General features: G+C 39.2%; 1 pseudogene; it reads left to right on the forward strand.

The window, feature by feature from the left end:
* The first annotated feature begins 1,575 nt into the window (after positions 1 to 1,575).
* On the forward strand, positions 1,576 to 3,020 carry LOC103428429 (subtilisin-like protease SBT4.3; annotated as a pseudogene).
* The last annotated feature ends 9,598 nt before the right edge of the window (positions 3,021 to 12,618 follow it).

A 12,618-nucleotide genomic window follows, 5' to 3' on the forward strand; every position in this document is an offset into this window, starting at 1 on the left:
CCAACTGGAATAATGAAATTTTCAGCCCGGCCCGAGGCTGGCTAGTTGGGCCAGCCGGTTGGCCCTTTGGCCCATTATTTTCCCTTGGGGCCCACGAGCCATTTGGCCTAACCCTCGGTTGGAGACAGTTTTCTGGCTATTTTCGACCCTCTGACTTTCTGAACCCTTCGGTTGGAGATGGCCTTACAAAGAAGCACTCAAACAAAAAAGGAAAGAAAATGTGCATACTAGTGCGGATGAAATTTTGAATGTCCTACATTTCACTATAAAGTACTCCTCACTGGTTACAGTTTTGAGCATCGAAACAATGGCAATGCACGGAGCTCTTCTGTTCTCTTATGCTTTCTTCATTCTCATACTCTCGTTGAGCTTACCGTGTACCTGGGATCACTTCCTAATGATGACGAATTCTCACCGTTGTCTCACCACATTGGCATACTCGAAAGAGTTGTCGAGGGCACTTCTGCTTCAAATTTTTTAAAATAAACTACAAAAGGAGGATTTGCTGCCAAGCGCAGTGACCAAGAAAGAGAAAAGCTTGCTAGCATGAAGGAAGTCATCTATGTGTTTCCAAGCACTCCTTACCATGCATCTTTGCGATGCATTATGCCGACATTTTGCAAGGTTTTTTATTTTTGAAAATTATTCTGAAATAGTAGGTAAAGTGTTGGCAAAATGCATGTCATGACATGCCCATGACATACAAGCTAGCCTCGTGAAGTGTCGGCAGAATGCATGTCATGACACGCCAACTCTTGCATCGATAAATTCCAATTAGGACGAAATTTTGTATGGATTATCTATAAATGAGGCTCTAAAAATGAACTCATATCATGAAAATATATTGTGGAGTGGATCTAAACGCATGGTTAGCGCCCTATTAAGTTACTAACTAGTTTGTGCTTAAGCGCTATTATATATGAAAACTGTTATTAGCATTCCAATAATCTCATTCTACACTCCTTATAAGTGTATTTTTCTTTCTAATTATAGAAAGTATGGAATGCCAAATGAGATTTTTAGAATGCCAATAACAATTCCCTTATATATATATATATATATATATATATATATATATATATATATATATATATATATATATATATCACTAAGAAGGTCGCATTACTATTATAAATGAGATTCCATCTTGAGGGCAAGAGGGGCTGTCCGCTATCCTAACCAATTGATTCATGTATGCAAGATTAGGAGAGGTTTGGAATTAGGTGAAAAGCCATATCCTCGAATTTATTTAGGCATATTGATTGATTTAGCCGCATAAACTGTCATTTAATCTCATTTTACCCCTTAAAATTTGATTTTATCTCACTTTTGCCCCTAAAACTGCTATTTATCTCGTCATCTTACATGGAAAGAAATTTAAAGAATTTAATGAAAAATCCCATGGAAGGAAAGAAAGTCTGGATACGTCCATATCTGTTCTTGTTAATGAACTCTAGACATGAATTATCTGTAACTCTAGAAAAGAAAATCTGGATTTTAATGGAAATAAGATTTTGAGTGATAAATTCACAGTATAAAGTAATCTTCAACACTTTAGTTTCTATGCACTCAACAATGGCTAAGCTTGCAGCTCCCCTTTTTTCTTATGCTCTATCCGCTCTCCTACTCACTGCAAGCTTATCGTGTGAAGCCATTGATAGCGACGATAGAAAAGTTCATATTGTATACATGGGGTCACTTCCTAATGATGAGGCATACTCGCCACCATCTCACCACCTCGGTATGCTAGAGAGAGTTGTTGGCAGCAATTCGCCTGCAAATGTCTTGGTTCAGAGTTACAAAAGGAGTTTCAATGGATTTGCAGCCAACCTCACTGACCCTGAAAGTGAAGGACTTGCTAACATGAAGGAAGTAGTCTCTGTCTTTCCAACTTCAAACAACAAGATCTTGGGACTTCATGGGTGTCAGTGAGAATATCATTCGAAATGCCACAGCTGAGAGTGATGTTATTGTTGGTCTTATTGACACTGGAATTTGGCCTGAATCCGACAGTTTTAAAGACGAGGGTTTTGGGCCTGCTCCCCGGAAGTGGAAAGGTGTTTGTAAAGGTGGCCAAAACTTTACCAGCAACAACAAGATCATTGGAGCTCGGTTTTACAATCCAACGGAGTCTGCAAGGGATATTATTGGTCATGGAACCCACACTGCCTCAACAGCAGCAGGGAACGCGGTAAAGGATGTGGACTTTTATGGACTAGCACAAGGTACTGTAAGAGGAGGAGTTCCCCATCGAGAATTGCTGCATATAGTGTATGCAATCTTGAAGGGTGCAGTGCTGATGGTTTATTGGGTGCTTTTAATGATGCTATTGCGATCCTATAGCAATTGGTGCGTTTCATGCGATGGGGAAAGGGATACTAACCTCAAACGCCGCAGGCAACAATGGTCCTGAAGAGGGTACTTTATCGAGTGTGTCACCATGGATTCTTACAGTTGCAGCAAGTAGCATAGATCGTTGGATCATTGACAAGGTTGTCCTTGGAAACAGAAGGACACTCGTCGGGAGTTCAGTGAACTCTTTCACATTAAATGGAACAAGTTTTCCGCTGATATACGGGAAAGATGCTTCACGTATTTGCCCTGAATTATCTGCTGGGAATTGCGAACCAGATTGCCTAAACGGTGATTTGGTTAAAGGAAAGATTGTGTTATGTGATCAGTTCGTTGGAAATTTTGTGGCTCATAAAGCTGGTGCACTAGGCTCAGTTTTAAACACTTCCAATGCATATGCTTCTTTCATTGTACCGCTACCTGCAACGGGTTTAAGCAACCAAGAATACAATGTCATCGAGTCCCACCTGAAATCCGCAAAAGATCCTCAAGCCGACATATTACAAAGTGAAGTCATAAAAGATGATACTGCACCTGTTGTTGTTTCTTTCTCTTCACGTGGACCTAATCCAATCTTGCCCGCAATTATTAAGCCGGATATAAGTGCCCCAGGGGTAGACATTTTGGCTGCATATTCTCCAGATGCTCCCATCACACAAAGCCGATAAGACAAGAGGCGAGTAACATACAACATAGCTTCTAGAACATCCATAGCTTGCCCCCACTCTTCTGGTGTAGCTGCATATATTAAAACAATCCGCCCGAATTGGTCTCCAGCAGCCATCAAATCATCTCTTATGACTACTGCTAAGCCGATGAATTGTACCAACACTTCCCCCTGGTGAATTTGCTTATGGATCAGGGCATATTGATCCTGTAAAGCTATAGATCCGAGGCTTGTGTATGATGCTTCTAGAGAAGATTACATAAAGTTGCTCTGCTCGTTCTTGGATGATTCCAAAGTTAGAATTATAGCAAGAGACAACACCATTTGCCCCACAGGTCCTGAAAAATGATCGCCGAAGGATCACAATTACCTTTCAATGGGAGCAAAAGTTATACCAATGAAATCATTTATGGTTACTTTTCCTAGAACAGTGAAAAATGTTAGCCCTGCAACCTCAACTTACAAGGCTAAAATCCTGCCAGGCCCTAAGGTTGACATCAAAGTGGTTCCTGAAGTTCTTTCGTTCAAGTCCTTGAATGAGGAAAAAAATTTCAATTTGACCATTGTTGGAACAGGTTTGCCAGATGGATCTCATATCTCCGCAGAGCTGATCTGGTCTGATGAAACTCATAGCATTAGAAGTCCAATTCTCATAAGCAGCTCAGTAATGTAACCATAATTTCATCAGTGGAAACTCCATTGTTGCAAAGCAACAAATTTTGTTGTTGTTTCTGATCCTTTGTTAAACTAGTTAAGTTTTTAATAAATGCAGACAACCTTGGAACTGTAATGTTACTAGAAAATCTGTTTTTGGTCACCCGTAAGAATTATTTTTTTTTTAATTCTTTAGCAGCAGTAACTAGAAATTATGCCTTCTGTATGTTTGCAATCTTTCTTTTCTATGAAAGTGCATGAATTTAATGCAGTCAGCGGGAGTTCAAGTTTACGACAACTACTCATAAACTACAACAGTTTACTGAATTATTTGACAATTCTGCGACAATGGCATATAAGATTCATTTTCCGAGCAACAAAACCTTGGTGATAGCTTTTCAGACTATTGCATAAGATTCTGGAACTGTTTTTTGGACATGATTATGAACACTACATCTTTCGTAAGGGCTTCCCTCCCTTGTTTCCACTAGGTGTCTTCCTCCTTTTTCTGTTATTCTTCTTCCCCTCAAGATCTAGTTTAAATAATTCAAGTCTCAAGATCCCTACGATATCAGTAGGCATGTTCCATTGCTACACCGAAAGCAATATGTTTTCATTATTCTAAATCAACGACGAACAATTTTCTAATGAAGATGAAAGATATGTATGATAGACTTATGCTATCAGAGCAACCAAATACATAGCCAATTAACCAGTTATCGAGAAAAAGAGGAAGAAAACTGTAAAGTAAACTACTACTTTCTTATTGCACCTGTATGCCATTTTCAGTTTCATAATGTAATTACAACAATCGCAGTCTACATTTTGCAGCTGTTAACTAACATCCAGCTTTTCAATTATTTCATCATGCATCTGTAAACCAGAGGTCCGATCAGCAAAATAAAATTTCTCACATACCTGTAGTTTTCTTGCACTTCTCTCAGCTTTAGACTCCAGCAGATGATCCTATTAGTCTTTTTCTTTGCACATCCAATCTCGCCTGGTATTACACCGTTGCCTGAGTGTTCCACGCAGAACAAAACGGATTCCTACAGCTCCTTAAACAATGCATTAGGAGATTTTCACAATCACACTAAGAATGAGTAGGATATGATTAGGACTTCTGAAGAGTGAGTCTTTCAAATAATATATTCAGCTTTGTCCAATTCAATTTAAAATGTACAATCCTCGAATCTGAAAGATGCTGAGTGTATTTCTTTCATCAGCATGAACACTTCTCTTCCCCATAAATTGTACTACTTCTGTAATTAAGGCGAAAGAGAAATAGAATTGCCAGAAACACTACTACATCGTCGGGTTAAAATCTTTAAGACACAGTTAGGTTGATTCAGGAAAAGTTTAGGACAAAGTTAAATCTTCGTTCTTCAAAAATCAGAAAGGTGACAATATAGTAATGGTATAAGAGTTGCCCAGGATCAAGCAAAAAGAAGAATACATTCAGCGTTTACAAACTACGCCTCGTACGAAATTAGTAGTAATGTAGTTCTAACATTTTCTGGAAAAAGAAAGAATCCCTGACCGGAAATGTGAATCTTCAGTTGCACACGGGAAATAATTTCTTTGAGTGATGAATAGCAAGCCCTGTAATATAGTGCTTCAAAGGGCCGAGTATACAAAACTTACAGTTAGAAGAGTAAATAAAACACGAGTTGTGTTGGAGTTTGGTGGCTGAGATTAGAGCCACATTTGTGTCCCACATCGGCTCGAGAGAGAGAGTCATCTAGTGCTTTATAAGCAATGGTCACCATACCCATTTCACTTGGGTGGCTAAAGTTGGTGTGCTTTCACAAAACAATTGGTATCAGAGCCCAGACAACGCTTGGGTTTGGCGACTATCATTGAAGTTGAAGAGCTTACTTGGAATCTGGTTGCATGTGGTCAAGGTGGGCTCTATTTGCACTTGTATCGTGAAACGTCAATTTGGTGATGGCTCGAATCTCTCCGAGGTGGAGATTGTTGGATGTTAGCTGGCTGAGGTTAGACCCACATCGACCAGAGAGAGAACCATGTAGTGTTTTATAAGCAATGATATCACGTATATTCTCGAGGCTTTTTGGTATAACCATGTACCCATACCTCCTAGGTGACTAAAGTGGAGGGAATATCATCAACACTTACTCTTTTGTGGGCCCGTTGGTCTCCTAGGTGACTAAAGTGGAAGAAATATCGTCAATACTGACTCATGTGTGGACCCGTGGCACAAGTTGAGCAGAGAACGATATGGCAAGAAAAAGTGCAACTAACCTTTGCTGTAGTTAAGAGTGTTACCTTGGTGTAATAATGCAAAACGTAGATTCTTTATTGAACTTGAATCCCAGTTTGAACATGAAAAAGAACCAATAACAACATATATGTTCTTTGTTCTTTGCCTATGAGCAAGCTTTAAATCTTGAGTCTTTTCTTATGCCCCGAAATCGAAATCATCCTCTCAAATATATCTTCTTGCCGTGAATTAGTTCGTCGGCTCCTCAAAACCGCTATGCTAACTCCTCCGTGATCGTTTTCTTTGACTACCCTCCGGTCTGCATTTAGCATGCACTATAGGACCCAATTCTTATAATATTTGCTCTCCGCAGGAGTACGGCTGCAGTAATAATTAATAGGGTAAAGTACAAACTACCTCAACTATTGATGTCACGACACTTTCATACCTCATTTTTAAAATTGACAATGTTATACCTCATCTTTAGAATTTGTGCCAATGTCATACCTTCGTCAGTTTTTCTGTTAATTTTTCTGTTAAGTGCTGACGTGGCTACATGCAGGATCCACCCACTAATAATTAAAAATTAAAAAAATAATTTTTTTTTAACTCTCTCTCCCTCTCTCTCTCTCTCCCCTCTCTCTTCCCATTTTTAATAGAAAGTCGTTCGTCTCTCCCCCTTTCTCTCTCTCTCTCTCTTCCCCATCTTCCTGCAACCCAGAAAGAAGGAGGAGGAAGAGAAGAAGGAAAAAAAAACCCAACCCAATTCGTCCCCCCCCCCAACAAACCCAGAAAGAAGAAGAAAGAGGAAGAAGAAGAAGAAGAAGAAGAAAAAAAAAACCCAAACCAAACCCAGTTCGTCCCCCCTCCTCCCACCATAAACCCAATCCCCTGCAACCCAGAAAGCCCAGAAAGAAGAAGGAGGAGGAAGAAGAAGAAGAAGAAGAAAAGAAAAAAAAATGGAAACCGAGTTCGTCCGTCCCCCCCCCCCCAACCCAACCTACAAAAGAAGACGAGAGAGAAGGAAAAAAAAAAGGGTATGTTCCCCCCCCCAACACCTAACCTGCAGAAAAAGAAGAAGAGAGAGAAGGAAAAAAAGAAAAAATAAAGGACACCCAGTTCGTCCATCCCCAACCCCCCCCCCCACCCGCGCGCGCGCACACCCACCCTCTTCCATCCACATCCATTCCCCCCAGTTTCCCGATTCCACCTCAACGAGATCTAGGTTTTTTTCTGGGTTCTTTTTTTTTGGGTTGCAAGTAGTGGGTGCGAGGTTGGGTGCAAAGGGTGGGTGGGTGGGTGGGGAGGTGGGGAGGTTGGGTGCGGAGAGTGGGTACGGGGAGAAGAGGGGGTGGGGAGCGGGGAAGACAAATTGTTTTTTTTTCTCTTCTTTTTTCTGGGTTGAAGTTATAGGAAGGGGGAAGAAGAGAAGATGGGGAGAAGAGAGAGAATGAGAGGAAGGGGAAGAACTGATTGTTGGTTTTTTTTCTTTTTTTTAACTTTTCTTTATTATTTTAATATTTAAAAAAACATTAAATGATTTTTTTTTTAGTTTTTAATAATTTTTTAATAGAAAATGAGCCCCGGATCAAGCCACGTCAACATTTAACTGAGAAATTCACCCCAAGCTAACGGAAAGTATAACATTGGCACAAATTCATGAAATGAGGTATGATATTGTCAATTTTAAAAGATGAGGTATGAAAGTGTCGTGACACCAATAGTTGAGGTAGTTTTTTGTACTTTACCCAAATTAATAATATTTGTGCCACCAAAAATAATACATAAAATCTTGAAGCTAACGTGTGGATTTTTAACTACAAGTGATGAGAATGTCCTCATTCCACCGGCAAATCAATCCTCGAGAACACGAGCGGACTACAATCTCTCCAAGCTCACCTGCTCATGCCAAGTTGAGAAAAGTTAAAGTTATTAAAGATAGGATGTATAACAAAATCCTATCTTTAAAGCTTTTCTTGTTGAAAATAAACTCAATCAAGTAAGGAATCACAATCAAATCCAATCAAGGATACTACGAGATAATTCTAAGATATTATTTAATTCACAATATTTTCGGGATAATTCTTTTCTCCATCCAATGGAATCCAACGGATGACACACATTGGCCAACTGAACATAGACACATCGCATTGCAATTCCTGCACATATGGCCAACTACTTCCTATAAATACTCATTCTACACCAAAGTCTAGTAAGTTTTTGCTAGGCAATTAAGCCTTAAAAATTCTCTATTTTCAGATAAACTGACTTAGACATCGGAGATCCATTGGCAACCCCCTACCACCTCCACTTTATGGGCTCGTCTTTGGTATTTGACCAAATGTGTTTAATTGTTTAGTAGGTACAATTTCGTCAAAACTAAAGAAGGCAGATTTTTACTATCACAAATTGACGCTTTCATTGAAAGCTTGATTCAATTATGGAAGAAGCTCTCGCAATTTCTTTCGAAATTTCTCCCCCTTTGAATTTATAGTGCTCCCAATTTTTAAATTTTTTATTCCGTGATTTGTTTGCCCTAGAAAAGGAAAAACATGGCTGAAAATTCCTAAATCACGACGAATTGCACTTCCAATGTACCTGGACATGGACTGAAGAATGTAGATTATGGCCTAGCCCCACCCTACAGCTCCTCACGGCTGAGCACGGAAGCACGAGGATTCCCTACCACTATAGCAGCAACCCAGTCCACGCAGCCAGCACCGCTTGCCCAAGCTTTAGCAGGTGCAGTAGCCCAGAACCATGTTGAGGCCCAGATTGCAGCACGAGCCCATGCGCAGGCACTGCCGGCACAAGCAGCTTAGTAAGCCCATGCCCAACTCGCCTCACCGGCACCAGCTCAGCACGCTCAGGCCTATGGCGCGCACGCGGGCTGATCCACTCTAGCACCCGCTTACTCAATCCGGACTAGGGATGTCAATTTGAACCATCAAACCCGTTTCCCATAGGTAATCGATCCAAACAGTTCGGTGTTGGTGATTAAATTTCGGATATTTTACGGTTTTAGGTAACTGTCGGGTAAATTTTTCGATTTCAGGATTAGTTATGGTTATTAGGGTATCCATCCCGAATCCATACCCGAAACTGAACTGTTTTGAATTAATAAAAAAAATATCAATATTTATTATAGAGAAGAGAGTTATCAATAATCATTAATAATATAAATTATATTATTATCAATTATTGATAGTATTAATCTCGTTTTTAACAATATTTATTACATGCATTGTTTGTATCAATTGTATTAATAACACTATTTATTATTTAATATTTAATCTTTTTTTTTTTGGTAAAATATTATCTTATTTACTATATGTTGTATATGCATTGTATCAGTAATCTTTTTTTTTTATTTAAAATTTACTATTTCATTAATAATATAAAAATTATAATGGGGAAAACCCCGTTCGGGGATTCTACGGTTTCGGGTTCGAGTATGGGGATGGCACATCCGAACCCGATCCCGCCCCATTGCCATCCTTAATCCTGACCAACTCTAGTAGACTGGTCTTCAGACCGATTCAATCGAACCGGCCATAGGTTTGAAAATGTTAGAGTAGAAGTAGAAATATAGAGAATAAACTAAATGATAACTTTGAGGTACAACTTGAATCGTTTCCTTAAGTGTTATTTGTCCCCACTCAAATGAGTTTGCTAAAGGGTTCTTGGCAAATCACTTCCAGGATACAATAAAGTATGAAATATTCGATTAGCAAAACCGAATTGTATTTCCTTAAAGACAACTAGAAAGAAATTGTATGAATGTGATGAAGATAGAAGATTGAGCAAAGAAATTGTGTAGACAACAAATTTTTGAATAATGTGTGTGAAACATTATGCCACAATAGGTATTTATAGACATTAAAGCACTCGTTCATCAAATCCTTTCATTTTAGTTGAAGATATACAACCCTTCTTATTAGTGTTGACCTAAAAGACATGTCTTCTGTAACATCCACATCGCCCAGAGCAGTGATCCTTAAATGTATATTCTCATCCCTACCTAGCACGAGGCCTTTTGGAGGCTCACTGGCTTCGGATTCCGTAGAAACTCCGAAGTTAAGCAAGAAGGAGGCCAGAGCACTCCCAGGATGGGTGACCTACTGGGAAGTTGCTCGTAAGTTTCCAAAAAACAAAACCGTGAGGGAATGGTAAGCCCAAAGTGGACAATATCGTGCTATGGTGGTGGAACGGGCCCGGGATGTGGTGGACCAATGTGACAAATGGTATCAGAGCCAATCCTTGGCCGGAAGTGTGCCAACGATGACGTCGGGCCCCTAAGGGGGGTGGATTGTAACATCCCACATCGCACAGGAGAGTGATCCTTAAATGTATATTCTCATCCCTACCTAGCATGAGGCCTTTTGAGAGCTCACTGACTTCGAGTTCCGTAGGAACTCTGAAGTTAAGCAAGAAAGAGGACATAGCACTCTCAAGATGGGTGACCCACTAGGAAGTTACTCGTGAGTTCCCAAAAATAAAACCGTGAGGGAATGGTAAGCTCAAAGTGGACAATATCGTGCTACGATGGTGGAACGGACCCGGGATGAGGTGGACCCAGGTCGGGATGTGACATCTTCTATATAGAATTTTTAGAAAATAAATATTGACTAATTACATCTTTTAACTCTACTCATACAAAATGAGTAAACATCATGTCTTTTAACCAAAAGTTGCAGTTCAACCAACAGGCACAAGGTTGAATCAAATCCAACCTTTTGGTACTATCATTTTTTGCACACATATGATGCACAATGCAGCACCAAGTAATATATATATATATATATATATGCTTCACTTGAAGAGAAGCAACAGTTGGGCAAATACCCAACTTTCGAGCCAACGGGAATATATAAAAATATTCTTAAAATATTTAACAATCCTTCCCTATTTTAAGAATATATAATAACATATAACGGTTTTCTCTTTATAATTAATTACAAGGATACCGATATAATCACGCATACAATAAAGGTGTCTTTCGAATTAAACCTTTAATTAGTGTAAGTAATTCAAAGTTATAACGAATGCGATGGTGAACTAAATTGAAATCAACTATTATTATATTAAAACCGGAATCACTACACACATGAGTATGTCTCATTTCTTTAAAGAAATTTCTAAGCTAATTAAGCATTATTATGGCCTTGTGCTTCATCCTAGTTTCATAAACATTTACAAGAGAAAATTCAACTCTTAGTAGAAGCGGCGCCACTTCTTATGTTCATATAGGCGAGGTTCTTTCCCATGTTCCTACTACTATAGACATAACTACAAATAACCTCATTAAGAGATAAAACTCATCCTCCTAAACGTAGCAATCTTGCACTGATCATCCTAGAATGAGCTATATATTAATTTTCAATGCTTTCACAACCACTTATCAAGAACTTGTTATTACCCATTAAACTTTTAAACTAGTTGTCACATCCCAGCCCAGACCCCCACCACATCCCGAGCTCAACTCCGCTATAGCACGATATTGTCCGCTTTGAACCCCGACCATGCCCTAACAGTTTTGTTTCTGAGAACTCACGCGAGCAGAACTTCCCAGTGGGCCACCCATCATAGGAATGCTTTGGCCCATTCTCGCTTAACTTCAGAGTTCCTATGGAACCCAAAGTCAATGAGCTCCCAAAATGCCTCGTGCTAGGTAGAGATAGGAATATACATATAAAGCATAGAGGATCCACTCCTCTGGACGATGTGGGATGTTACACTAGTGATATTCTAGACAAAGTCGGGTTACCATTATTGGTGACTAATTTTCAGTAAAGAGTTTTAGTCTCATTCCACTAGATGTACTAACTACCAAAGCTCTTGAACACTAGTACAAAAATCTATTTGTACGACGGAGCAAATTTCGTCGCGCAATGTGTGTTTGCGTGACCCTAAACACAAAGCGTTGCGCAAGATTTTGGCGCCAAATGGAGGATCTTTACTGTTTTTTTCCCAACTTTGTGCGACACAAGTGGGCAGTCGTCACGCAAAGTGAAACCAGAAATTATTGTCCTTCTGTCATTTATCACACTCATCACTCCAATTCCAACACTTCACTCAAAACTGAGAAAACCCAATTGCCAGAAGAACCATTTAAACGTACCAAAGGTGAGAGCTTTCTTTGCCCCACAATTTTGCTACTTTTCAAATTTTTATTTATTTTTTTATGACTTCTTTTTCTTTTGATTTAGTGTATCTGTTTGTTTGTTTTTTTTTTTTTTACACAAGACTCGAGGAACATGTAGAAATTAACTCAAGAGGAACGGGTAGAAATTGAAAGCTTTGAATTTTAATTTCCGTTGTAAAAATGAATCTTTCCTTGTTGATGGCTTTTAGATAATAAAAGTACATTGCTGAAGTAGATAATCGGAAGTGTATTACTTATCAAATAGTCTAACCAATAGGTGCGTTGATGATAGTTGAAATAGATTCTAGTTATTATTAGAATCCATCGACCGAGTGGATGCCAATTATAGACTGTGGAGTTAGAATGAAACGGAATCGTAAACTATGTAACAGAGAGAGGCTTTCTAATTTAAACACCTTGATGATATAGGAGGTGGAAGTGGGCATAAGCCTGCACACGCTGGATTTGTGGGGGATGGAATGCTAATTGCAACTATTTGCGGTTGATTCAATTCTAGCAGTATGGTCTCCTGCAATTTATAGCTTTAATTGGAAGGGAACCAAACCCTATTGATTT

This window comes from Malus domestica, chromosome 07 (genome assembly GCF_042453785.1).
Source record: "Malus domestica chromosome 07, GDT2T_hap1".
NCBI lineage: Eukaryota > Viridiplantae > Streptophyta > Magnoliopsida > Rosales > Rosaceae > Malus > Malus domestica.